Source organism: Tasmannia lanceolata, unplaced genomic scaffold (assembly GCF_043159265.1).
Source record: "Tasmannia lanceolata isolate RefF3 unplaced genomic scaffold, GAP_Taslan_0.1 ptg000018l, whole genome shotgun sequence".
NCBI lineage: Eukaryota > Viridiplantae > Streptophyta > Magnoliopsida > Canellales > Winteraceae > Tasmannia > Tasmannia lanceolata.
This window is the reverse complement of record NW_027518695.1, coordinates 50,236,134-50,262,706: the sequence shown is the minus strand read 5'-3', so window position 1 is coordinate 50,262,706 and position 26,573 is coordinate 50,236,134.

Sequence of the window (26,573 nt, the reverse complement as noted above, 5' to 3'; positions counted from 1 at the left end):
TACTCCACTCCACCAAGAAGCTTTCTTGATGCCTTCACTAACAACCCCCTTAACGGTGAAGATTAACCAATTACAATAAGAAGAAAAGGCTCTGCGTCTCCTTCACTTGCCTCTGTAGAGATGGCTCCACGCACACTCGCCAAGTTACAATGATCTTTGAAGAAGGAAAAAGAAAATCCCTTCAAGAGCGTTACAAAAGATGAATAAAAGATGTACAAAGATAAGCCTAATTCCACTTCTTTCCTTAGAGATGAGAGATGCACTAAAACAAGTTTGATTCACTCTTTAGAATGTTCAAAATGTGTTTAAGAGTGTCTTGGATTGTTTAGAATGAAAGGGAAACCCATATATATAGTGGAAAATCAAAACCTGCTGGAATTTCAACAAAAAGCAGTTTTTTAGCCCGTTTTATAAAATTCGTATCTCCGTTGTTTCATATCGGATTTTGGCGTTCTTATACTCTATTTGAATAGAAATGATGAGATCTTTTTGGTAAAAATATTTTCAAAAATATTTGAATATTTTTAGGACCAATTATTATCAAATTAATGTTTGTGGTCACTATGTGAACAACTAAGTAAGTGCTAATGTAGACATCCCATTTTGACCAGGCCCTAAACCCTCCATATTTAAGCAAAACCCCATCAAATCAGTGATCTAGGATCCCAAATTTAATCCTACAGTAGCTTATGGTCCCAGCTAGCTTCTTGCAAAATTTTGTCAAAATCCGAGCAAAAATGCCTAATAAGACTAGCTGAATTAGAATTGTAGTGCGAGAGGGGAGTGAAATATCCTATAAGACAGCCAGTTTTTACACTAGAGCAGAAAATTGGGTGCATTATCCCTGTAATGTCGTCCATGAAGAGTTTTATTTGAAAATACCCCTCATTTAGTTAAAATACAACATATACGTGAATAGGGGGTTGTCCAAGGTAACTTAAGGGGCGAAAAGTTTCTTTTAGTTAATTTTTTATTAAATTTTTTCCAAATTGTCACGCTTTTGCAACTAAAACCAAAGCAAAATTTTTGAAAAGGGGTTGTCCTATAAACTAATGGGGGACAAAAATTAAGGAAAAACTCTATAAATAAAGCATTTGGGCTCTCATTTGAAAAAAATTAGGGCTCTTAATCTAATTTTAGAGAGAGGGAGAGAGGGAGCTTTCTAGAGAGATAGATTTCTAGAGAGAGAAGATTTTAGAGAGGGGGAATTCTAGAGAAAGGAGATCTAGAAGGAGATCTAGAGAGAGAGAAAGAATGAGATCTAGAGAAAGAAAGGAGATTTAGAGAGAGAAAGAAGGAGATCTAGGAAAGAAAGGAGATCTAGAGAGAAAAAGGAGATCTAGAGAGAGAAAGAAGCTTTCAAGGAGAGATCCAAGAGAAGAGCACAAGGTTAGTAGATTTTGAGTTTGATTTTGAGTTTTCTTTGAAAATCTAGCATAAAATAGGAAATCTAAGTGGAAAACGCTTTAAAATGGTTAGATCTAGCAACCTAGGGCTAAAATCTCCTAAAATATGTTTGAAAACATGTCTCATTTGAAGATCTAAAGCAATTCACCTCAAATTTTGAGTTCTAGTTGAATTTTGATGTAAAAATGGCAAAACAAAGTGCTGTCCAGCCTCTTTTTATCATTTTCATCAATTTTCGGTTGGAATTCATGAAACTTTCCAGCGTGAAAGGGTTGTACTCGTTGAGATCTTTGATTTGGCGTATAAATGTCCAAAATTGGCCAAGAAATGAAGAAATAATGGCCGTTTTAAGATTTCAGCTCAAAATTCGGTGCAAAATGGTGAATCTATGTGTGTTTTTCCGAAAATTCCTTAAAGATCTTCAAAACTAAAACTGACATGGTTAGATCTAAGCCTAATCAGCATGTATTATCATATATTTGTGTCAAATTCCCATAGATCTTGTGTTTGAATGAAGTTTTGATGTGAAATGTCATGAAATTGTGTTGAATTACATGCTGTCCAGATTTTATTTTTAAATTTTCACTAAAATACAGTTAGATCTAGCAAAAGTGATAGACATATAAGTTGTAGATTTTTCTGAGATCTTCGATTTGACATCTTGTGAGCCTCGTAATGATGAAAAATAAAAACGTTCTGCTACTTTTAAGATATCAGCCAAAAACACTACATTTCTAGATTTGGACTTGATCGGAAATGACCGTTTTCCTGCCACTTCCGGCAAGATCCAGCAAACATTTTCAACAGAGAAACGTTTATTGGATCAATTTACTAAAACTTTGTAGTTGAGCACGTTTCTTGAAAATGTATTTTTGATCCTCTGTTTTGCAAAACCAAATCAGAACTTTTGAAAAGCAAAACTACATAAATGAAATCTGAAATCAGCCCAAAGATGGCCATTTTTCGGCCACTTCCGGCAAGATCTAGCCAAAATTGTCAACGACGAAAAGTTTATTTGATCAATTTTCTAAAACTTCGTAGTTGAACACTTTTCTCAAAAATGTATTCTTATCCTCTTTTTTGCAGAATCAAATCGGAACTTTTGAAAAGCAAAATTGGAGAATTGAAATATGAAATTTGCCTAGAGATGGCCGGTTTTCGCTGGTCGTTTTTCGGCCCCTTCCAGCGAAAACCGGCCGAAGTACATAACTAATCAAATGTTACCTTATATGTTCCCTACAACGTTTAGGTGTATCACTTTTGTTGGTTTTATCATTTGGATAGTGTAATTGTAAATAAATTATTTTAGCTTCCATGTAGAATGCAAATGCGTGCTTTTGATGCTTGATTCATGCTTAGCCTAGTTTGCAATGAAGGCGTTAGCCTAAGGCAATCCTTAGAGGGACCTACTTGGATAAGGTAGTACCCTCTTCGCTCTTCTTTCCTCTTTCTTTATGAATAAACCTTCTTCGCATTTTAGGTACACTTAGACCTTAACCCCATTCATTGTGAAAGGGCGATGAAGGCGTTAGCCCAAGCCCATCCTTAGGGGACTTGCACGGTCCAAGTTGCTTTCTCCTCTTTTATTTTTAGACTTGTCCAGTCTTTAGAAACCCTTAGAATTTGTCCTCTCATTGCTAGGGCAATGAAAGAGCTATCTAGAGCCTTTCGTAGGAGACAAGTCGTGTCTCATTTATCCTAGTGGTCATCATCCTTTTGGGGAGGCAGGCTTTGACTCTTTTGCTCTACTCGTCACATCTTTTTAGGGAGACATGCTTTGTCTCATTAGATGATCATTCTCATTTAGGGAGACTCGCCCAGTCTCATCTTTTTCATTTAGGGAGACTCGCCCAGTCTCATCCTTTTCTTTTAGGAGACTCGCCCAGTTTCATTCTCTTGTCGATTCTTCTGTTTTATGAGACAGGCTATGTCTCATTGATCATAATGGCTATTTTCATTTGAGAGATAGGCCTTGTCTCATCTGTACATTCTTTAGAGAAGAGCAGTGCAAGACTTAATTTTGATTTAGTTCTTCTCCGTTCTCTTAGGGTTTAACTTAGTCTTCTTAGGTTTTCACACCTTCTCAGAATTTCATCCATTCTATCATCTATTTGAGACACCGATTTACTTGTTTAGGACAACCCTTAGGCTAAAAGGGTTCCGTCTTTTCATCTGACACTTCTCCAGGCTATGGATCACAGGAGTGTTCTTTTCTTTCTGGTTGTCTCATTGTTTCCCTTTGGCTAAAATGGTTAAAACTCTTGAAAATCCAAAAAAAATCAGAAACTCGAAACATCAAAAAACATTTGGAAACTTGAAACATCAAAAGCATTCTAATTCTTTGAGTAATTAGGAGAGTAGTTAGGAGAGTCTGTTTCCAAACTACGTTGGTTTGATCCTCTTCCACGAGGTACGTAGGCAGCTTGTGATCTATTTCCCAAGTCCAGTCAAACCTTTAAAAATAAACATTTCAAACCTTCAAAAAATACAAAAATTCTTCAAAATCTTTTAAAAAAGATCTTCCCCTAGAGTTAGGAGTCTGTCCTAGATGTTTAGGGTGTCTTAGTGTTAAGAGTATGTCCTGGTTATGTTGATGCTTTGCGTGTCTTGTCGTGTGAGTGTCCCTAGAGTTAGGAGGCCTCGAGTCGTGGTCGGTTAGACACTTAGTCGAACCGATGGCTAGACTAGGAAATACTTAGTTAGCCCATGATTTTTCTTAGAACACACAGCCTAGTTACACATAGGATATAGGAATCACCTGCATTAGCTTAAGGCTAACCAACTTGCATTAGTTAGGGCATATAGGGAGTCCTAAAAATTACAATTCACTTGAACTTAAGCAATCGTAAAAGAAGCTTTAAAAACTAGTCGGGTCTAGTTGATCGAGTCTAGGATAGCGGTCTTAGATGGCTAGGCATCATAGTTTAGAATAGGTCACCGAACTACGTTGACTCTGATTCTTCCCAAGGGCGGGGATACATAGAGCAGCCGGGATGGATGGCCATCTTGGTCCGAGTCAAGTATCCATTAGAGTCTAGGGTTTGTCGTGTTGAGTCGTGTGTGAAGTCGAGTTGTGCTGCATGTTTTGTTGTGTTTTCTTACTTTCATATACAGACCTTATACCTTTAGCTGTAGCATGTATGTGTTTGCCCATAAGAACTTAGACACCAATTAGGCATGACACTCATAACCTAACTATTCTTAGGTGACATTTCTTTCATTTATTTTGTGTGTGCTTATTATTCATCTCGTAGACATGCATGATTAGATAGACGTCTTCTCGGAGATATATGTTCTCATTTCACATGATTTTCGCCCAAAACTCTTCAAAATCAATAAATAAATGGCATAAGAGACCATGTGCTTGCACTCAGACGAATTGTGGGTGCTCTAAGTACCTTCTCCATTCATAATCAGGCATGGACCCATATATATTTCTGGTTATCCATTGCACAGAGGATTTGTTTTTGGGTTCCATGGCCTATCCATGGATGGTGACTCTGAGTTATTTTAGGTACATCTTAGTTTCGAGCCTTGGCTCCAGATCAAGAGGTATCTCATTTTTTATTGCCACTCGTGCTATGCTATGAGGGCGGCACCGTTTCGAGATCCTTGGTAGAGCTCTCTTTCATGTGGATGATCCAGAGGCCGTTGGGGGCTCGTCCCCCACCTCTCTCCGGATTGGGGTCCACATCTAATCATTTCTATCTTTTGGGTGTGTTCTCTAGGGATTGTTCCAAGATATTTATCATGTTTTAGGACCCTAATAGAGTATGTTTAAATCCTGTTAAGTGCCTTTAACATCTCAAACAAAGATGAAGAGTACAATCTAAAATGACTTGAGAAACACTTTAATCTTCTCTTGAACTTCAAGGCTTCAAGTCATCTTCACTTCTTCGATCTCAAAATTCTTTGGCACTCCAAATAATCTCCAATTAAGCTTCTAAGCCTCAATTCATGCTTCCTTGAATGCACACTATTGAGATCTACAACTAAATACAATCAAACACATTAGTGACTCAAAATCACTTGTGTTTGGAATCATCAAAACAAGAAGGAGATGCCAAGGGTGGGAACCATTGGGCTTACACCTCTAAAATTAAACCGACGGACCCAATAAATCCTGAAAATACTCCGATTGAAGTAAACCTCATTCTCAGCAAGGAAAAAAGTGCATCAACAGCCCCGTCCTCATTAGAAAAAATGGAAGCAACCCTAGATTGAAGTAAACCCTAAGATACTTAAAAATAAATCGATGTTAGGGTTTGGATGGTAAAGGAAATTTGGAGTCACAACTAGATGGAAAACTGGAAAGATCTTCCGAAAAACTGTCTCCTCCTGCAAACCACATCTGAGAGAGAGATTTTCGTTTGGTTTAGGTGTGGAGAGAAAGAGAGATAGAGGACATGTCTTAGAGACAAGTGGACACGTGCATGTGCTAAGGGAGGGCATGAAAGGGAATTTGGGCCTTTCAGCTGGATCAATTGGAGACGTGGCATTTATGGAGATAGGAGAAAGAGAGACGTGGCGAGCGGGGAAAGTGAGATGAGGGAAATAGACACGTGAGTGCTAAGGAAATCAGGGCTAAGTTCACGTTTTTACCCTTGCATATAGATGTAGATAGAACTAGACATAGTACATCAAGAGAGGGCTCGACTGGAAAAAATTGCTGAAAAATTAATGCCACATGTAAAAAAAGAAAAGAAACCGTCTTTTCTCTTCTGCTATATAGTAGAAGATATTGATTGACGTTTCAACTTTCCTTTTTTTTTATAAATTTCTAATTTTTTTTCCAACCTTTAAATTTGGAGTGCCACATGGCCCACCTACAGTGTGCAGGATTCCGTTTTACTTATATATTATTAGATGTTTTTGGCGTATAGTATTTCTGACAATCAGACCAAGCATGTGTGCATGTTTCTATGGTGGAAAGATTTACCGATTTTTATATTGTTGATTCCATGGAATTTGTTTTGGCCTTTGGGTCGTGATTTCATGCATATTATTAGACTAGCCACGCTCTTTGGATAATTCCCGTGGTACCTTTGGTATCGTTACCTACCAGTGGGGTTGTGGCACTGGTACATGATCACGTAGAATCGGTCGAATTTACAGTTTTGTGATAGTTCATGTGGTACCTCTGTATCATTACTTGCCAATTGAGGTTGTGGCACGGGCCATGACCACGTTAGACCCATCAACTATTTGTCAGTTGGGCTGTGACACTGACCGTGGTGAAGCCTAGGCGATATAATTCGTCGTTGCATGTTTTGGTGCTTATTACATTGTGGTTTGACTTGCCGTCGGAAAAAGTTATTTTTGTTTTCTCTTTTTATGATACATGTTTTGACATATGTATATATCTGTGATAAATTATCATGTTTATGATAATACTTTACTTGCATGCTTGATCCACCCGTTATAGCAATTTGGTACTTGTTGGGTGTTCGCTCATTCTAATATATCTATATTTCTCGGATCATGAGAAATAGGCGAGGCGTTTGATACCAGATTGGGCGAGCGTGGTGTATTTATATGATTATATTCATATTCATTTATTAAAACCATTTTATTAGAACAATTAGCACGGACAATTTAATAGTCTTTTTATTTATTAGTTGGAAGAGTTATTTTGATGGATCGTTGTAAGACTCTTTTTTTGTAGGTAATTTGGGGTTAGGCAAACTCCAACTAGAATTCATGAAACAAAGGAATATAGTTATAACCGAAGATAGGGCTTCTCAGAAGCATCAAAAGATACAATCTCCATTAGAGGATGAGGGATAGAACATAGAGGAATATTCTCACCCTTACATGGACAACTGGGCTTTGATAGGTAGTCTGTTGCCCCATTTGCTTCTCTCCAGGTATGGGAGATCTTCCAGTTCTCAAAAGCTTCTAGGTCCTGCTTGATCTTATGAATGAGGGGAAATAATTTCCATGGGCAAGGAGTAGTGCCTTTTATAATTTGAACTGCCAATTGGGAGTCAGGCTCGACCCAGAGAGATTTAACATGAGAGGAGAGAGCAAGGATGTCACCTTTCAGAATAGCTTTCATCTCTAGCTCTAAGATAGTAGTAGGTTTGTCATCAACAGAGTAGAGAGCAATGGTAAGACCTTCGGAATTTCTAATGAGGCCACGGGAAGCTTTGTCTCTGCACAACGAAGCATCTGAGTTCAGTTTGAAGCAGTTTGGAGGAGGAGGAATCCATCTGCAATATTTTTCATGCTTGGGATAGTGGAAGCTTGGGCCATGGAGGTTCAATGGAATCAGATTGGCTCTGGAAGTATCATATCATAAAGATAGAGGTGTCGAAGACGAGTTTGGACACACAAAAGGATTAGGCGAAGAAGTTCAGTTTTATGCTTGGGAGATTCTGTTATTCTAAACATTAACTTAACGATCCCTTTGGAACTTGGGCAATGAAAATCAAAGAAAAACTTGAATCTAATGAGATGGGTTTGATGTACCTTTCACCATGGCTTGTGCTTGACCGTGTGTAATCCAATGAGTCTTCGATCTTTTCTAAGCCAACAAAGGCCGAGAAATGCCCCTTGTTCTTCTCTTACCTTGCACACCAATAGGTCTATGGGAAACCTCTCAAAAGTGAACTCTCTCTCTCTCTCTCTCTCTCTCTCAATGAGTTCTAGTGTTGTGGTGTGTGGCAAGAGGGACCAAGGGTCTCTTTTATAGGCAAAAGCTCCCATAGAGCTTTCCTAAAGTGCCCAAATTCATTTGGCAATTAAACTTTAAATAGAAAGTGATATTTGAGCTTAGTTTCCTTCACCAAACATTTCCAAAGTTAAGATATAACCCTATGAACATGAAAGGTTTCGAAAGATGCAGGCCACACTCAAATTAGCAAGCCAAACCATAGCAATCCTTGTCTTTTAGGGATTCTATCAAGTAAAGAAACACTAGACTTTTTAGAAACTTTCCAACAGTCTCCCACTTGGCCTGCATGGGCTTTATACATTTCAGATCAACAACCTTATATTCCGTCCAATAAGTGTACTAATAATGGATCATGTTATCGTTGGAAAGTTAAATTATCCAATGACCTCCCCACGGTCACAATGCTAGCAAACTTACTGTAATGTTCCTTCTTAGGAACATTGACTATTTGGGATTGGATGGAGGTGCAAGGATTGTTTTGTGTGTTTGGGCATCATCCACTGGGTTGGATCATGAGGAGGTGGCCCAATTGTGAGGCCTATGATTGGGAAATGAGGAAGACCACTCGGGTGGTGTTGTTTCTGCCTTGTGCTAAAGTGATACGGGCGCCCCTTTGTGAGTGTGTCAACTGTTGGCTATTTTCGCCAAGGCATTGGAATGATATTGGCACTCCATGTGGTTGAGTGGAAGGCGTGGTTCAGTTGGTTGGTTTGGGCCAAGAAGTGCACGGCCATGCAAGGGTTTCCTTGGCTATTCACATTAAGTTGTTGAAATGATATGGGCACCCCATGGATTTGGTTGGGCATCTTGCAACCATGTATAATATGGGAAAAATGAGGAAAGGGGTTAATATCTTTTTATGCCATCTCTAAGTTATGTTCGGTTGATTACCTCGGGCTAGTGAAGCCAACCAAGGATGGCATAGTGTATCTCCTACTTGGTGAAGATGCAGTGAGCATCCTCTATCTTCAAGATCAGTCCTCACCCTTGTCTGAGAAATGCTTCTTCTATTTGATGTTGCTATCTACACAACTTGAATAGTCTCCATCCTTTGAATTTTTGTGAAGCTTGCATATACCTTCTTAACTACCATTATGAGATAGAGATCAATTGATCTCATTATCTTTGTAATGGCCAGTCAAATCCAAAGAAATGTAACGATTGGTGTCATGAAATTAATGGATGTGAAACCTGTTATCCAAGTATATTTTTCATCTCTTGTGTGGTTGTAATATTGAATTGCAATGGGATCTATGCTTGGAGTGTTATTGACAAAAGGAAGAGAAATTTGGGTCATCACAAGTGGTATCAAAGCTGCATCCTGCCAGCCTTGATTGCCCCAAGAAGTCACGAAGGAGCTGTGAGGTAGGAGAACTACTTTTGGTCGGCATTAATTGACTTGATCGCTCCAGCCACGACACTCACCAACTAGTTGAAGAAAATCCCAAGAGAAGGACAGAGTTTGGTCTGTGTTAGGGGTAAAATCGGTATACCCGGTACCGATCCTCTAACCCCTTCTCCATTACCCAACTGGATCGACACCATCCCCACAATGCTCTGTAACAAACATTGATCGAGTCTCCTTGATACCTCTCCCTTACTCGGTACCGAGCTACCAAGAGAATCAAATACGATCGCGGGGATTTCGCCCTCAAACGACTAATCCAGACGGCCGTTACAAGAAAGGCTCGACTTTTGAATTCAGAATATCTCGCCCAAATCTCCATCCACGATCTCCGCCCAGAATCATCGGAAATCATATCTCCACGATCTTGTTCTCCAGTGATCACGCTCCACGTAGGTTAAATCAAAGATACGATTGGTATCTCCAAGATCGTGGATCTCCTCCCCTATAAAAAGGGGGCTCACACTCAAGCAAGGGATCCAACTCCCCCTCTCTTCTTTCTGAGGTCTGGTAACTTGACTTAGCTCTCTTCGATTCCACGTCCATTGTCTGTGATTGCCCAGCCCTGACTTGAGTGTCGAAGTGGCCGTCCGGAGCCACAACTCCGGGCCCGCTGACGCTTTTTTCTAGGAACGCAGGATCATAGGTTCTGCGGAGCTAGTGCGTGTAGTCAGATTTTGGGCGTCATCAGATTGGCGCAATCCATGGGACCTGACTATGCCAAAGTCGAGAGCTACCTCACAACTTAACAGTGGAATGGTCACAAGAAGCCAAGCAAGTCAACGAGACCGTAATCCCCCGGACGAGATAGGGGAGATGGTTACTTTCGGTGACGCTCTGGTCACAATGACCGCCTTCAACCAACTCACACAACAGCTGGGAGGCGTCGCCTCCGCCCTCCAGCAGGTACTCCAAAGATTCCCTTCCCAACCGGCGGCGCCGCCTCCACCTGTAAACCCGCCGGACAAAGGAATTCATCCTGTCGAGATTTCAGAGGAGCAGGGATCCTCGGAAGGGCGAAACCCTCGGAGTCAAAGACCCCTCCAATGTCAGCAAGGGTCTGCCTCAATCACCAGCCCTCCACCCGAACATTGTCGTAATGTTTGGCATCGGAGAGGTGACAACTCAACAATGGAGCCGGCGAATCCAGCCCATCGAAATGAGAATCAGATACCTCCCCAAATAAGAAGCCCAACCAAAAACATCCAAGCAGAAGAAACCTCGCCATTATGGCCGATCTCCAGCGACAGATAAGAGAACTTCAACAGTAAATGAAGGCACCATGTGATCCGGACCTCTTGGCAGAATGGGATAGCGAGATCGCTTCCCCGTTCACCCCAAGAATCGCCAATGCCATCGTCCTCACGAATTCGGATATGCCTCGGTTGGATCTCTATGACGGATCATCTGACCCTCTTGAGTTTCTCCGAACCTACCGTCGTGCGATGGTAATCAGGAATGCTTCAGATGCCACGATGTGCAAAGCCTTTTCCGCCTACCTCAAGAAAGATGCTAGCAATTGGTTCAGCTGGCTGAGGCCCAACTCCATCGAGTCATTCCATGAACTGGGACAAGAGTTTGTTGCTTACTTCATTAATAGTCGGCCCCGAAGGAAACCTGCCAATGCTCTTCTGGCTTTACGGCAAGGCAAGGAAGAAACATTGCGGAAATTTACCGGTCGGTTCCGAGTGGAACTCCACCAAATTAACAAACCAAACTTTGATATGGTTTGCGCCGCACTTCGTCATGCCATCAGAGATGGAGACATGAAGGTCGCCTTGAATGTGAATCCCCCTCGTGACCTCCGAGAACTCATGGCTACTGCGGACAGATACATCAACAATGATGAATCATTCGCCATGGAAAGGGAATTGGAGAACACCCGAGGAACTGAGAAGCGAAGAGACGACTCTAGAGTGCTACCGAATCATAACCATGTGAGGCATAACGATCGACAGAGTCGTCGCGCCCCAAATCCCCAATTTGACAGGGTCAACTGCACTCCACTGAACAACACCATCTCAAACATCCTGTACGAAATCCGTGATAGAGAACTCGTACGATGGCCCGAAAAGATGAGAAACACGGGGAAAGGTAAAAGCTCTAACAAATATTGTTGTTTCCACCAAGATCATGGGCACACCACCGACAATTGCTTTCATCTGAAGAACGAAATTGAAAGGCTTGCGGGACTAGGAAGGATTGACCGTTACCTTCAAAATCCCCCAAGGAACCAGCAGCGCCCCCGATCCGAAGTTCACCGACCGAATGAACATCATCGCTCTCCAAACCACCAAGCTGAAAGTAGTCGGCAAAGAGCCTCGGACCAGGAGGAGGCGCCAAAGATCATTAGAAATATTGACACCATCTACGGAGGCCCGGCGTCCGGAGGGCCAACAGACGAAGGGCGCGCTCTTTACGCGGGACAGGTCAACTCCATAGAAAAATCCCCTAAGAAGATAAGAGCTGACCCAAGCACCAGTGTGCATATCACCTTCACCGAAGCAGACTATGGAAAGTTAGATCGACAACATGATGACGTTGTGATAGTCAGACTCAACATCGCCAACTGTAATATGGGGCGAATCTTGATAGACATTGGGAGCTCGGTCAATGTTCTCCATCAAAACGCCTTCGCCGAAATGGATATTAGCAGTGATAGGCTGGAGCCCGTTGACTGGTCCATCTTTGAATTCTCCGGAGGAGAAGTCAAAGTGCGAGGGAAAATCAAACTCCCTGTAACATTTGGCACTCACCCGAACCAACGCACCATCATGCAGAATTTTGTAATAGTCTGTGTACCTTCCACTTACAATGGGATCATCGGAAGGCCAGCGCTGAATGAATTGGGGGTAGTGGTTTCCACTGCCCACCTGAAAATAAAGTTTCCTACGAAACTTGGCGTAAGAGAGGTTATCGGTGACCAAGAGAAAGCCCGCGAATGTTACGCCGCCCTGTTGAAAAAGAAAAAGGCCGCCAAAGAAACCTTCTCCATAGGCGGTACCGACCCTAGAATTGAGGTAAAGCATGGCGAACCGGTTGAAGAACTCACAAAAATTCCTCTGTTCTCCGGTACCGAAGAACAAACCGTCCAATTAGGTTCTCTCCTGTCAGGTAAACTTAAAACCGACCTTGTCAATTTCTTAGAGACTAACTCAGATATCTTTGCCTGGTCCTCCTCCGATATGCAGGGAATTCCCTCCGACGTTGCGGTCCACAAACTGAATGTGGACCCCAACTTCAAATCGGTCAAGCAAAAGAAGCGTAACTTCGCCGCCGAATGACAGAAACACATCAAAGAAGAAGTAGATAAACTCCTCAATGCCAAATTCATCAGAGAGATTCGCTACCCGGAGTGGCTCGCCAACGTTGTGATGGTTAAGAAACCCAACGGCAAATGGCGAATCTGCATTGATTTCACGGACCTCAACAAAGCATGTCCCAAGGATTGTTATCCGCTACCGAGGATCGATCACCTCATTGACTCCACCGCCGGGCATGAGATGTTAAGCTTCAAGGATGCCTTCTCTGGATACAACCAGATTCAGATGTACGACCCTGACATTCCAAAAACTTCCTTCGTCTCCGACCAAGGATTGTTTTGTTATGAAGTTATGTCATTTGGCCTCAAAAACGCTGGCGCCACGTACCAACGTCTCGTCAATAAGATTTTCGCCGAACAAATTGGGAAGAACATGGAAGTATATGTCGACGACATGATCGTTAAAAGCCTCGAAGCACAGAACTACATCACCGACCTCGAAGAAGCCTTCGCCGTACTCCGGCGAAACCGAATGTAACTGAACCCAACCAAGTGTGCTTTTGGTGTTACCTCCGGGAAATTCCTAGGCTTCAAGGTGAGCCAGTGAGGAATCGAAGCCAATCCCGAAAAGATAAAAGCACTATTAGAGATGACGGCACCAAAGGACGCCAAAGATGTACAAAGACTCACCGGTAGGATCGCAGCCCTCAGCAGGTTCATGTCTAAATCTGCCGAAAGGTGCCTGCCCTTCTTTAGAACTCTCCGAAGCATGAAAGACTTTCGATGGACGGAAGAAGCTGAAGTTGTATCTCCAAGAGCTTCCCTTACTCTCAAAGCCTGTACCGGGGGAAGACTTGTACCCTTACCTAGCCGTGGGGCCCGCCGCAGTAAGCTCCGTGCTCGTTCGGCAGGAAGGGAAAGAGGAGCAACCTATCTACTACGTTAGTAGAGTACTTCATGACGCCGAGACTCGATACCAGAAGATTGAAAAATTTGCATTCGTTGTCGTCATCTCTGCGAGGAAACTCCGTCCATATTTTCAAGCTCATCCTGTCACCGTACTCACCGACCAACCTCTCTGGAAGATATTGCAGAAGCCCGAAACTTCAGTACGTCTAATTAATTGGGCGGTTGAATTGGGCAAATTCGACATCCAAATAAAGCCCCGTCCACCGATCAAATCCTAGGTGCCTGCGGATTTTATTGTGGAACGTACGGTACCGATAGAGGAACCAGAAGATCCGAGCATCCCAGCCGAAGAACCGACTCTCGGCCAGCAGAGTCAAAATCCACTATGGATGTTGTACTTGGATGGTTCCTCCAACGCTGAGGGTAGAGGTGTCGGTCTAGTCATAACAGGACCAAATAATGTTATTGTTGAGTACGCCTTGCGCCTTGATTTCAAAGCTTCTAACAACGAGGCAAAATACGAAGCCTTGATTGCGGGAATTGCTCTCACCATCGAATTACGAGTTGATCGGATCAGAGTCCACAAAGATTCCCAATTGGTAGTCAGCCAAGTAAATGGCTTCAGTGAGGCTAAAGAAGAGCGAATGATCAAATATCTGGAGAAGGTGAGGAAGGAAATCTCCACCTTCGAAGAATTCCAAATAGTACAAATCCCCCGAACCTTAAATACCAGCGCCGACACTCTCTCCAAAATGGCCTCATCTGGAAGGTTTGAGCCAGGAAACATCTACACCGAGATCCTCCCCCAGCCCAGCATTGAAAAAGAAGAAATCCTACAAATCAACGAGGAACCTAGCTGGATGGATCTTATAGTACAATACTTGAAAGACGGTGTCACACCCTTTAATAGAAAAGAGGCTCGCCGCCTGGTCGCCAAGGCCGCCCATTACATCCTCGACGGACAGGGGTTGTACAAGCGATCCTTTTCATGGCCTTTGCTGAAATGTCTCCGACCCTCCACCGCGGAACTCGACATGAGGGAAGTCCATGAAGGAACCTGTGGTGATCACTCGGGCGGGAAAGTATTGGCTCATAAGATCCTTCGCCGAGGTTTTTTCTGGCCCACTCTCCAGCAAGACACATCTGATTTCGTCAGAAAATGCGAGCAATGCTAGAAGTTCGCTACCGTACCTCGTCTCCCTGCAGTTCCATACAAACCCATCTCCAATCCTGTCCCCTTCGCTATGTGGGGAATGAATTTGTTAGGGCCCTTCCCTAACTCGATTAAGGGACACCGAATGATGTACGCCGCCATTGACTACTCTACCAAATGGGTCGAGGCCAAGGCGGTAAAGAAGATTACTTCCAGAGAGACGGAAAATTTCTTCCATCATGATATCATTTGCAGGTTCGGTATTCCACGGACTCTTGTGAGAACGGGACCCAATTTGCGAGCCGAAGGTTCAAAGATTTTTGTGAAAAACTCAGTATCGACCAGGGATTTACTTCAGTCAGTCATCCACAGGCTAACAGACAAGTGGAAGTGACCAATCAAACTCTCTTACAGGGGTTGACGAAACGCATAGAAAATGCTCGAGGATTATGGGCCGACGAATTACCGAGTCTCCTCTGGGCCTACCGAACAACCCCTAGAACCACAACAGGAGAATCACCATCCAGCCTCACCTTTGGAGTAGATGCAGTCATACCCGTTGAAATTGGAGCCCACTCTCCGAGGCTTGAAGCGTATAGTGAAAGGGCCAATCCCAACCACCTCAGAAGCAGTCTCGACCTTATCGAAGAAACTAGAGAACAAGCCCGAGTCAGGATGGCAGCGTATCAACACAGAGTCGCCCGATACTTCAACTCCAGAATGAAGCAGAGAGCAGTACGGATGAGCGAGTTGGTGTTACGACGATCCGAAGTCTCCGACCCTCGCAACTGGGGAAAATTGGCTCCCACCTGGGAGGGACCCTACCACGTATCTCGGCACTCTCCAGCCTGGGTCATATCAACTGGAAGATTTAGAGGGCAATCCCATTCCCCGCACTTGGCACATTTCGAATATGAAGAAATTCTACCAGTAGGCAAGAATGTAATTCGTTTTCATTTCCTTATTTCCAATAAATCTGTGTTTGTTCTTTGTCTTTTTGATATTGCAGACATGTAATCAATCTCCCCAATTAATAAAATCTCCTCTTCGACTCTCCATTCACAAGAACGATTACTCCCCAACATCGACAAATCTCAAATCTCCAAACGAAACAAGCTACGAACAAAGAATGAAAGATATGACCCGTAAACCGATGCCCTAAGAGGCTCGATAGAGCGTCTATCTACTTGAAAGATACGACCCATAAACCAATGCCCCGAGAGGCTCGGTAGAGCGTCTATCTACTGGAAAGATATGACCCGTCAACCGATGCCCCAAGAGGCTCGGTGGAGCGTCTATCTACTTGAAAGGGTAGGATCATAAACTGATGCCCTATGAGGCTCGGTAAAAGATCCACCTTCGCCAGTAAATGGTAGGATCATAAACTGACGCCCTACGAGGCTCGGTAAAAGATCTACCTTCGCTAGTAAATGGTAGGATCATAAACTGACGACCTACGAGGCTCGGTAAAAGATCCACCTTCGCCAGTAAATAGTAGGATTATAAACTGACGTCCTACAAGGCTCGGTAAAAGATCTTCCTTCGCCAGTAAATGGTAGGATCATAAACTGATGCCCTACGAGGCTCGGTAAAAGATCTACCTTCGCCAGTAAATGGTAGGATCATAAACTGATGCCCTACGAGGCTCGGTAAAAGATCTACCTTCGCCAGTAAATGGTAGGATAATAAGCTGACGGCCTATGAGTCTCGGTAATAGATCTACCTTCGCCAGTAAAGGGTAGGATCATAAACTGACGCCCTACGAGGCTCGGTAAAAGATCTACCTTCGCTAGTAAATGGTGGGATCATAAACTGACGCCCTAAGAGGCTCGGTAAAAGATCTACCGTCGCCAATAAAAGATACGAATTATAAACCGGTGTCCAAAGAGGTCCGGTAGGGAGTTTATCTAAAAAGATGTAACCCATATAGCCGATGCCCAGGGAGGCCCGACAGAGAACCTGTCTATTATTGGAAGACACATAAACCAATGTCCAAAGTGGCTCGGTAAAGAATCTATCTACAAAATATTACTTCAAAAAACCAATCAATATCTTACCAGAAGTAAGAAGAAGTTTACTATCACCAGCAAAAAAGTATTTGAAAAGCATCACCACAGATAGGGTCGCCCCGAAAGACGGACCCTTCCATCCACACCAAGGTCATTCCAAAATAAAATTATGGTTTTACAGACCAGTTCATGAGAATTGAAATAAAAGGAGAATTGCGAGGGCCCCACCCCTAAGCCTCCTTCTTCAAGTCCTCTCCTGCAGAAGGCGTAATGACATGCGGCGCAGAAGAGTCTACACCCTGTGGACCCCAGATCCCGAGAGGACGGTGAGCGAGGGACGCGAGATCCCTCAGTCAATCCTCTGAGACCTCCACAATGTGAAGGAGAGCTCTACCAAGGAACTCTCGAAATGATGCCACTCACAGCATGGGTGGCGAATGTATATGTATGAGATACTTCTTGATCTGGAGACAAAAGCCTCGAAACCAAGACGCACCTAAAATAACTCAGAGTCGCCATCCAAGGAAATGGGCCCTAGATCCCATGAAATACTCTGTTGCAACGGATAACCAGAGATACAAAAGGTCCGTGCCTAGTGACGAATGAGGTAGATCCGAAGAGCACCCCTAATTCGCCCAAGTACAAGCACTTGGTCTCTTATGCCATTTTTAATTAACTTTGAAGAGTTTTGGGCAAAAAATATATGAAATGAGAACAATCATCCCCGAGAAAACGTCTATCTAAGCATGCATGACCCGGGGATGGGCAAAGAAAATGAACATCCAAATCCTAACTCATCGCATCTAATCCTCACTCATCACATCTAAGAAAGCAATAAACAATCGCATGCATAGTTACAGCTAAGCAGATAATGATAGATATAATGAGATAAGGAAAGCAAATATCTAAGTTTAGACAGATAATCAAGATAAGACGAATAGATAAACGCTATAGCTAAGCAATCAAAGCAGTAAAGTAAACATACTAGCATGCGAGCCTATGCAAGAGATAAGACTAAGAAAATGGCAATCGATCGCACGCTAGAAGAACAAACAAACTAGAATGCATAAGAAATCTAAGATAAACACAGAGCAAGCTAAAAGGTGCGAGAAAAGAAAGAAATCAGAAAATCAACGGTATGTGAGAACCAAAAAATGCCAGGGAAAGAAGATGGAACACACGATAGGCTCAGAGGGCGATTCAAGAAAAGAATCAAGCCCAGCGATCCTAATCTGCTGAAGATCGGACAAGTCTCGCGACCGTCATGACTTATCGTTGGACTCAGGGAGGACAATCCCTGTGAAGGGACCACGCTACGTCATCGCCCGTCCCAAAACCCGATAAAACGTCGGAAAACCGATGAAAACCGGAAAATCACGATCGAAATCGGAAATGGAATGAAAAGGGGACTCCGAGTGACTTGGCGATCATCATCCTTGCCCATTTTTGTTTTTGTTTTGAAATGTTTGAAAATATTTATTAAAAAGGTTTGACTGGACTTGGGTGGACCCAAGCTACCTACGTACCCTGTGGAAAGGGACCAAGCCAACGTAGTTCGAAACAGCTTTTTCGAAAAATGCTTTTGATGTTTTTTACGTTTTTAGATTTTTGTTATTTTTTTATCCCTTTGATTGAAAAGGGATTTTGGCTCAGGAGGTTTCCGTCCGTCGTCGCCTAAACCCGACGATGCGTTCCCAAAATTGATGGAATCCCGAAACTCGAAAAGGATCCCGAGGAACGTGCAAAGTAAACCTGAAGAAGAAGACAAGGTTGAACCCTTGAACCCTATAAGAAGCAAAGGCTCCACACAGGGAGAATCCCTATACCCCATGAGAAATCCTAGTATGAGGACAAGAAGGGTAAAGGGATGGCTCAAGAATCATTCTCTCATCGCCATGAATATACCGTCCAAGACCAAAATCAAAATGAATCCAAAGAAGGAAGCAAGACCTTAGGGCCGCTCTACCACCAAAAGATGATTGGGTTGATATCCACTCAGAGAGAAACGTAGTCAGCTTAATATGATAATCAAGATAAGATAATACTATATTGATGTTTGGTAACACCAATAGAGGCCGCATCCTGCACGAATAATTGCACTAACCATCCTTATCTTCTTACACAAGGGGACACGAAAAACTAGTATAGGCCATTCAGGTTCGTGCAACTACTGAAACGCGAATGATCCAAGAGGAATTATACCCGGTTATCATGGAGTAATCGAAGCCAATGTCATCAAGGACAAGGTATGAAGTAGAACCACCGACACCCACCATCACCACTGATGAATCTCTTTGGTTGGACTGGAAACTATGACACCAAATGATTTAACTATGTCCCGGTCCAAATTCCAAAACAAGGACAAGTAATAAGAAATAGCGGTGTCAGGAGAAGTGACCCAAACTCCTAAAGATGAGAATGAATCTACCAATTCTCAAACTCAAAGGTTAAGTCACAGGGGAACAATTAATCAACCAAGAGATACACCTTGGATAAGGAAACTACAGATGGATTACTCCGGAAGGGGACCAAGATGAATACAAACCAAGCTTGTCCTTGTAGGCATGAAGTGAATTTTTGCCTAAGGCTACACCTTAACCTTGGAGATATTCACATCACATGACAAAAGACAGGAACTCACCACAAACAGTTTGAAGATGAGATTAATCAAGGATAAAGAATTAGAAATCGAAACTCGTAACGATTGCGAGAAAGCAGAGAAGACCAAAAGTATGCGAACAGGCAAAGCTATTTAGAATCCATCAACTGATTAAAGAAATAGTTGATACTATGAAATGGCATACAACTATCAAGACATGGTAGTGCAAAATTCAGGGATTTAAAACATTTACTTGTTGATAAAATCCAATGAAATTGATTCAAAGGCACGAACTAAATTCCTAGATTACCATGGAATTGCCTGCTACTCAAGGACATGGAAGAATGCAAACAAATTCCAAACAGTTTCCAAACACCAAATTACCATGATTTACATGATCTCATTCAAATCGCACATTAGGAAAGGGGAAAATTACCTGAGACGAGCGAATACTTCCTTGGCGGAGATGTTCAGCGAAGTTACGCCTATGAATCATGGAATTGGCGACTCCTCCTTTTCAGAAAATTTGGGCAGCAGGTAATCAATGGCCGATGATGATAGGAATCTGAGAATCCTTCGGAGAAATGGAGATCAAGGTGTTGGCTGCAACTTGGAAGAGGGTTGGAATGCGAGATCGTGGTTCGGATTTCAGCCGGAACTGGGGGTTGCCGGAAATGTCAGATCTGACAAGGGAATGAGGAAGATGATGATGCTGGAGGTGTTTATAGAGGCTGAAGATGGAGGAGCTGATAGTGGAGATGGGTGCGTTTGGTCGAGCGGTGGCTAGAGGTGGTGGTGTAGAGGTGGTGATGAGTTACAGAGATGGGGGTTTGAGAAGAGGGTAAAGAAGATGAGGTGGGTTTCTATGGAGGAGGCTTGCCGGATTCCGGCGAGGTTACCAGAGAAGAGGAATAGAATGGGATTTAGAAATGAGGTGGGTTTAGGCCCTGCTGGATATGGGTTGGAGAGATTTGGGTTGTAATGGCGGCTCGGTGGTGGTGGAGAGGGTTTGGATGGGTGGAGGTGGCACGGCCGGAGTTGGGAATGGTGTAGGGGGACGGTGGCTGTGGAAAATGAGAGAGGGAAATGGTGGGTTTGAGACGAAGAAAATGGAAGGATGGTGGTGGGTGAAGATGGTTCGAATAGGTGGAAGAAGATAGTAGGAAGAGATGGGGGTTGATGGCGGCTCGAATTTTTGCCGGATCCCAGCTAGGATGGCCGGAGAAGACGGTGGTTCCTTCTTCTCCTCTCTCTCTCTCTCTCTCTCTCTCTCTCTCTCTCTGTGCAGAAAATCCGTTTTTTTTTTCTTCTCTGCCTCTCTCTCTTTTCTCTGATTTTCTCTTGGTGGCTCCCCTATTCGGCTCCCCTATTGGGAGAAGCCAACATGAAGAACCCCCCCCCCCCCTTTTCTTCTTTACAAACCCTAATTCGGGTCTTTTATTAGCAAAAGGGTGTGTCAATTTCCACACATCCTCATTTTGATAGTCACACTCTTGTTTGGTCTTTTCCTCTTTACTTAATCACATATGAGAATTGGTATTGATACTTCTTTGCTGGATATCTCACCCCCCTTGCTGAAAATTTACAGGCACGTTCTTGAGAACGGTAACAACCTTTTGGGCAACATTTTTGTGTACAAACGGACAATGCGAGTCAGTAAAAATATCAAAGTGAAGTTGCGGGTAAGAATTGAAGCTTAGGGATGTAAACGAAGGAGTGTTAATATCAAAGCTCGGAGAAATTTTTCCAAGTTCTCAGAAAAACTAAAGGGATAAGATCAAGGGCAATTGAATGGATGATATCAATGGGGCTCGGGGATCACTCAGGCTTTCAGAATATTTCGAAAAAATGGTCTCCAAATGGGCATTTTTGGATTTTCCAGGTTCTTTTGCTATTAGAGGTCGGTTTTTAGATCTTTCATTCGATCTCGGGAATTGGTTTCGGAATTGATCCGCAAACTTGAAACTTGATTCTGAAGGACTTCGAATTTGGTCTCGGGACTCAAATTTTGGGATTTATTCAATTTTTGGGAAATTGGGGTCAGGTCAAAATGGGGTGTCTACACACCCAGAGAAGCAACCACAGGATCCGCCACGTTCATTTCAATTGCCTCGGAATCCTCTCCCTCAGAAAGTTCAGTCCCGGGCGGCCCTTCCAGCCTCTCAATTGGGAAACTGGAGTCTATGGCCTTAATCTGGTTCCGACAATCGATGAACCCCTTCGCTTCAAATTCCAGAATGTTGAGCGCCATATCCGTCTTGTATTCTTGAGACTGCTGAAACTCGAAAATTGTCCGGGACCGAATCTCCTTCTCTTTTTGCGCGGCCTTATCCCGTGCCTCCTCAAGTTCAGCACGAATCTCCTTTTCACGGACAAGTTCGTCCTTGCCCTTTTGGAGCTCAGCCTCGGCATTCGCCTGAACGTTCGTCAGGGAATCCTCAAACACTTTCTTATCATTTGCCCGAGCATCCGATTGATTCTTCACCTCCTTGGATGCATGAGCATAGAGAGAGTGGTACTTGTCTATGCGCCGCGAGGCGTGAGCACAAATATCTGACAACTACAAGCAAAAAAGAGAAAAGGTAAATGTTTGCAGGAACCAAGGATATTCGGAAAAGTAAAAATAAAATACGCACCTTCTTCTCCAAAAGCAACCATGTCCCGGCCCAAGGCGGAGTGCGAACTTGTCTCCAAATCTGCCGAGTCTCTCGGTAAGACGCTCGTCATCGCCATTTCAACAGCCACCCTCAGGTTACAAAGGGCAGAATCTTGAATACCCACCTTTCAGTTGGGGTCGAAATAAGACCCATGTTGGGTCGCCTGATCCCTTGGAAGAGCTCCCGGCTTAAAATAAGCCTGAGTTCCCTCGCAACCTTCGACGGGCAAAATCTCCTGGCTCATAACCTGGCCTTTACCCTTACCCTCCTCCTCTTCCGACTTACCCTTTTTACTAGGACTCTTCTCCAGCATTTCCGCCTGCCACTTGCTATATACGAACTTCTCTGGAGATGCAGTACCCTTAGTCCCCACATCCAGGGCCGACCCTTTGCCGGCCTTAGCTGCCTGGCGCTTCATGGCTCTGTCCTGTTTTTGCCTAGCCGCTTCCTCGGCCTTCAATCTCCTCGCCTCCTCCATGGTCGAAGAAGAAATATTAGCGCCCGGCCCTTGTGCTGCCATTTCTGCAATAAATTCAGGAAACAAATTACAACACAATAAAAAGGAAACAAGAAAAGAGTACGGAAAAGAAAGTCGGAAAAGAGAATCACCAGACTAACTCTTGTCAGCACTTGTTCCGTATTCCTCCTCCTTCCTCCACCTTCGCTCCGAGCCTCGTCCTCCGAGTCTAACACGACATTGCTCAAACCAAACTTCACCAGTACTTGTTTGGATTTGAAATCCCGAACATCGAACCTCTCCTTTCCCACGTCTACACCCCTACCTACAGCATCGTTGAAAACTAACTGACTCAAAGTCCCTAGAGAAAACTTCAACCCCATCTTCTCCTCGTTGGGCTCTCTCCAATCGAAGGGGAATCGCCACCCGGCTGTTTGAGGCGGTTTTACAAAGAAGAACTCATTCTTCCACCGTTTAATGGAAGAAGGAGCCCCGCCCATGATCATCAGTGTTCGCCGCTGGGCCACATCTACCCAGTCCCCTTTCATCTTCATGAGGAAACATTTCCGAATAATATCCAAAGATAGGGGGCTTTCACCATTTTACTTTTAACTATGTACGCCAGGAGACCCCTCCATCCATTTGGGAAAATTTGGGACTGTGCCAAACCAAAGAAATCGAAAAAGTCTATCAGCATTGGATGAAGAGGGAACCAGACACCCGCTTCAATAACCTCCTTCTAAAAGGCCGTCTCCCCCTCCACACCGCTACTACACGCCCGTTCGTCAGGAGTAGGAAGCCGGACTTCATAGTCGTCCGGAATATGATACTTCTCCCGCAAACGGTCAAGATCTAAAGATTGGAGGATACCCATTGAGCTCATGGAAACTCCTAGTCTATACTCCCTGTCGGGGGGCACGTACGGCTTATGATACTCCACCGATTCCCTAGCAAGGCACCTAATCTGGGCATCCATCGGTGCCGAACGAGAATTGCTCCTATCCTCAACTAACGCAGCAATTACGGGAGCCTCATTCGGTACCGACTCAGCCGCACCTGGAGGTTCGACTGGAAGAATCGGATCTACCTCCTTTCTTGGCTGTGGCGCTATCCTCTTCATAGACCCTCCGCTCCTCGTGATTGTCGTACCACCACCAACTGTTTTGACCCAAGGCGCTCCTCGCTTCCATCTCCAATGGTTGCCCCAATATACTCTCCACTTCCTTCTCCGACAAGACTTGGGGAGAAGAGGATGTTTCCTCCATTCCCGCGGGCTCAATCGACCGAATTTTGTGAATCCGTGTTCTCCGACATGACTATTTTAAAAGAAATGAAATACAAAGATCGGGTTCAGAAACGCAACGGTGAAATTGGAGGAAAAAGACTGTGAAGCTCACTAGAGAAGACGAACCAGCACCTTGAAAGAAAAGGAAAATCGAGCCGAAAAAACTCGGATCTTCTAAACCTTCGATTAGCACAGAAGAACGAAGCAAGAAGAGAGATTCTAACGGAAAAAGGGAAGTGAACCACCGGAGAAAGAATCTCGCCGGAGCGATGGAAGAAAAGAGAGAGTAAGAGAAATCAGAAGAAAGATAGAAAAGGAAACAATTTGTGGGTTTTTATAGATCCACTTGCGGGAAAGCCCAAAATTCATGTCGCTCTGACATTATGCGACACATGGTGCCTCGTTACACGCGCACATTTACCAAAGTTATTAATACGCCGTTTCGCCATCATTGTTTAAAGTGTCAAACTACCGTTTCCCTAGAATCGCGACCGTTACACGTGTCTCCTCGAAATACTCCTCGGGACGCATCAACCATCGCTTACGAAGTAAAATATCCCTCGGCACCAGCCATCGCTTGATGAAGTTGAGCGTGCGACTGTGGACCCCGATCCCGAGGACGGTGAAGGAGGGACGTGAGATCCCCCAGTCAATCCTCAAAGATCTCCACAATGTGAAGGAGAGCTCTACCAAGGAACTCTCGAAATGATGCCACTCACAGCATGGGTGGCGAATGTATATGTATGAGATACCTCTTGATCCGGAGACAAAAGCCTCGAAACGAAGACACACCTAAAATAACTCAGAGTCGCCATCCAAGGAAATGGGCCCTAGATCCCATGAAATACTCTGTTGCAACGGATAACCAGAGATACAAAAGGTCCATGCCTGGTGACAAATGAGGAAGATCTGAAGAGCATCCCAATTCGCCCAAGTACAAGCACTTGGTCTCTTATGCCATTTTTAATTAACTTTGAAGAGTCTTGGGCAAAAATCATGTGAAATGGGAACAATCATCCCCGAGAAAACGTCTATCTAAGCATGCATGACCCGGAAATGGGCAAAGAAAATGAACATCCAAATCCTAACTCATCACATCTAAGAAAGCAATAAACAATCGCATGCATAGCTACAGCTAAGCAGATAACGATAGATATAATGAGATAAGGAAAGCAAATATCTAAGTTTAGACAGATAATCAAGATAAGACGAATGAATAAACGCTATAGCTAAGCAACCAAAGTAGTAAAGTAAACACACTAGCATGCGAGCCTATGCAAGACATAAGGCTGAGAAAATAACAATCAATCACATGCTAGAACAGTAAACAAACCAAAAAAAGTAATTCATAATAAACCAAAGACAAACCCACAGTGAGCTAACAAGATGTAAGAAAATAAAGGAATCAGGAAATCAAAGGTATACGACGACCAAAAATGCCAGGGGAAAGAAAACGGAACACACGATAGGCTCAGAGGGCGATTCAAATGGAATCAAGCCCAGCGATCCTAATCTGCTGAAGATCGGACAAGTCTCGCAATCACCATGACCTATCGTTGGGCTCAGCGAGGACAATCCCTGTGAATGGGTCACGCTACATCATCGCCCATCCCAAAACTCAATAAAAACGTCGAAAAATTGATGAAAACCGGAGAACCACGATCAAAATCGGAAATGGAATGAAAAGGGAACTCCGAGTGACCTGGCAATCACCATCCTTGCCCATTTTTGTTTTTGTTTTGAAATGTTTGAAAATATTTATTAAAAAGGTTTGACTGGACTTCAGTGGACCCAAGCTACCTACGTACCCTGTGGGAAGGGATCAAGCCAACGTAGTTCGAAACAGCTTCTTCGAAAAATATTTTTGGTGTTTTTGATGTTTTCATGTTGTTTTTGGGTTTTTACTATTTGATTTTTTATGTGTTTTTTTTTTATCCCTTTTGATTGAAAAAAGGGGGTTTGGCTCAAGAGGTTGCCGTCCGTCATAGCCTTATCCCGGCGATGTGTTCCCAAAATCGATGGAATCCCGAGATGCAAAGAGTATTCCCAAGAACGTGAAGAGAGTAGTCCCGAAAGAAGGTAAGAAAGGAAACCCCTCGAGCCCTGTGAAGACTCTAAGACGGAGAAAATGATGGGAAGGGCAAGGGGTTGGCTCAAGAAATATTCCGTCATCGCCGGGAGAATGATCTGTATTCCCAGATTTTCAAAGTAGTAGGCAACACAGCTCCAATTCTATGAACAAGGGAGCAAGTCACGTGAAAATTAAACTCACGAGTAGGATATGAGATGATATGGGCATCAAGCAAGGCAGCATATTTAACCCATTCCAAGACAATGGACAACACTACTATAAACTCACAAACTAGTGGTGGTGTAGCGAGATGGCTTGATAGTCTTACACTCGCAAACAACATAGTTGTGGGACCGAAAACCGGACAACAGGAACTAGAGAGAACAAACAGAGAAGGAACGTGACTATGTGCGAGACAAATGAAATTAGTATAGCCTCCCAACATGGCTGTTAATAGCAAATCACATAAGATCAGTTGAAATAACATAGACTAGCTGATTACATGCAATTATCAAAACTTAGTAATGCCACTATTAAAAAATCCAACCATGGATAGCCAAGCTACAATATTTTGCTAATGACGATACTAACCTGGTGAGACATTTCTCCATTGGAGGCTGCACCTAAAACTACCATTAGAAACAGATCATATGAAAGAAAGAGATGGTAGAAGGCTGCCATTT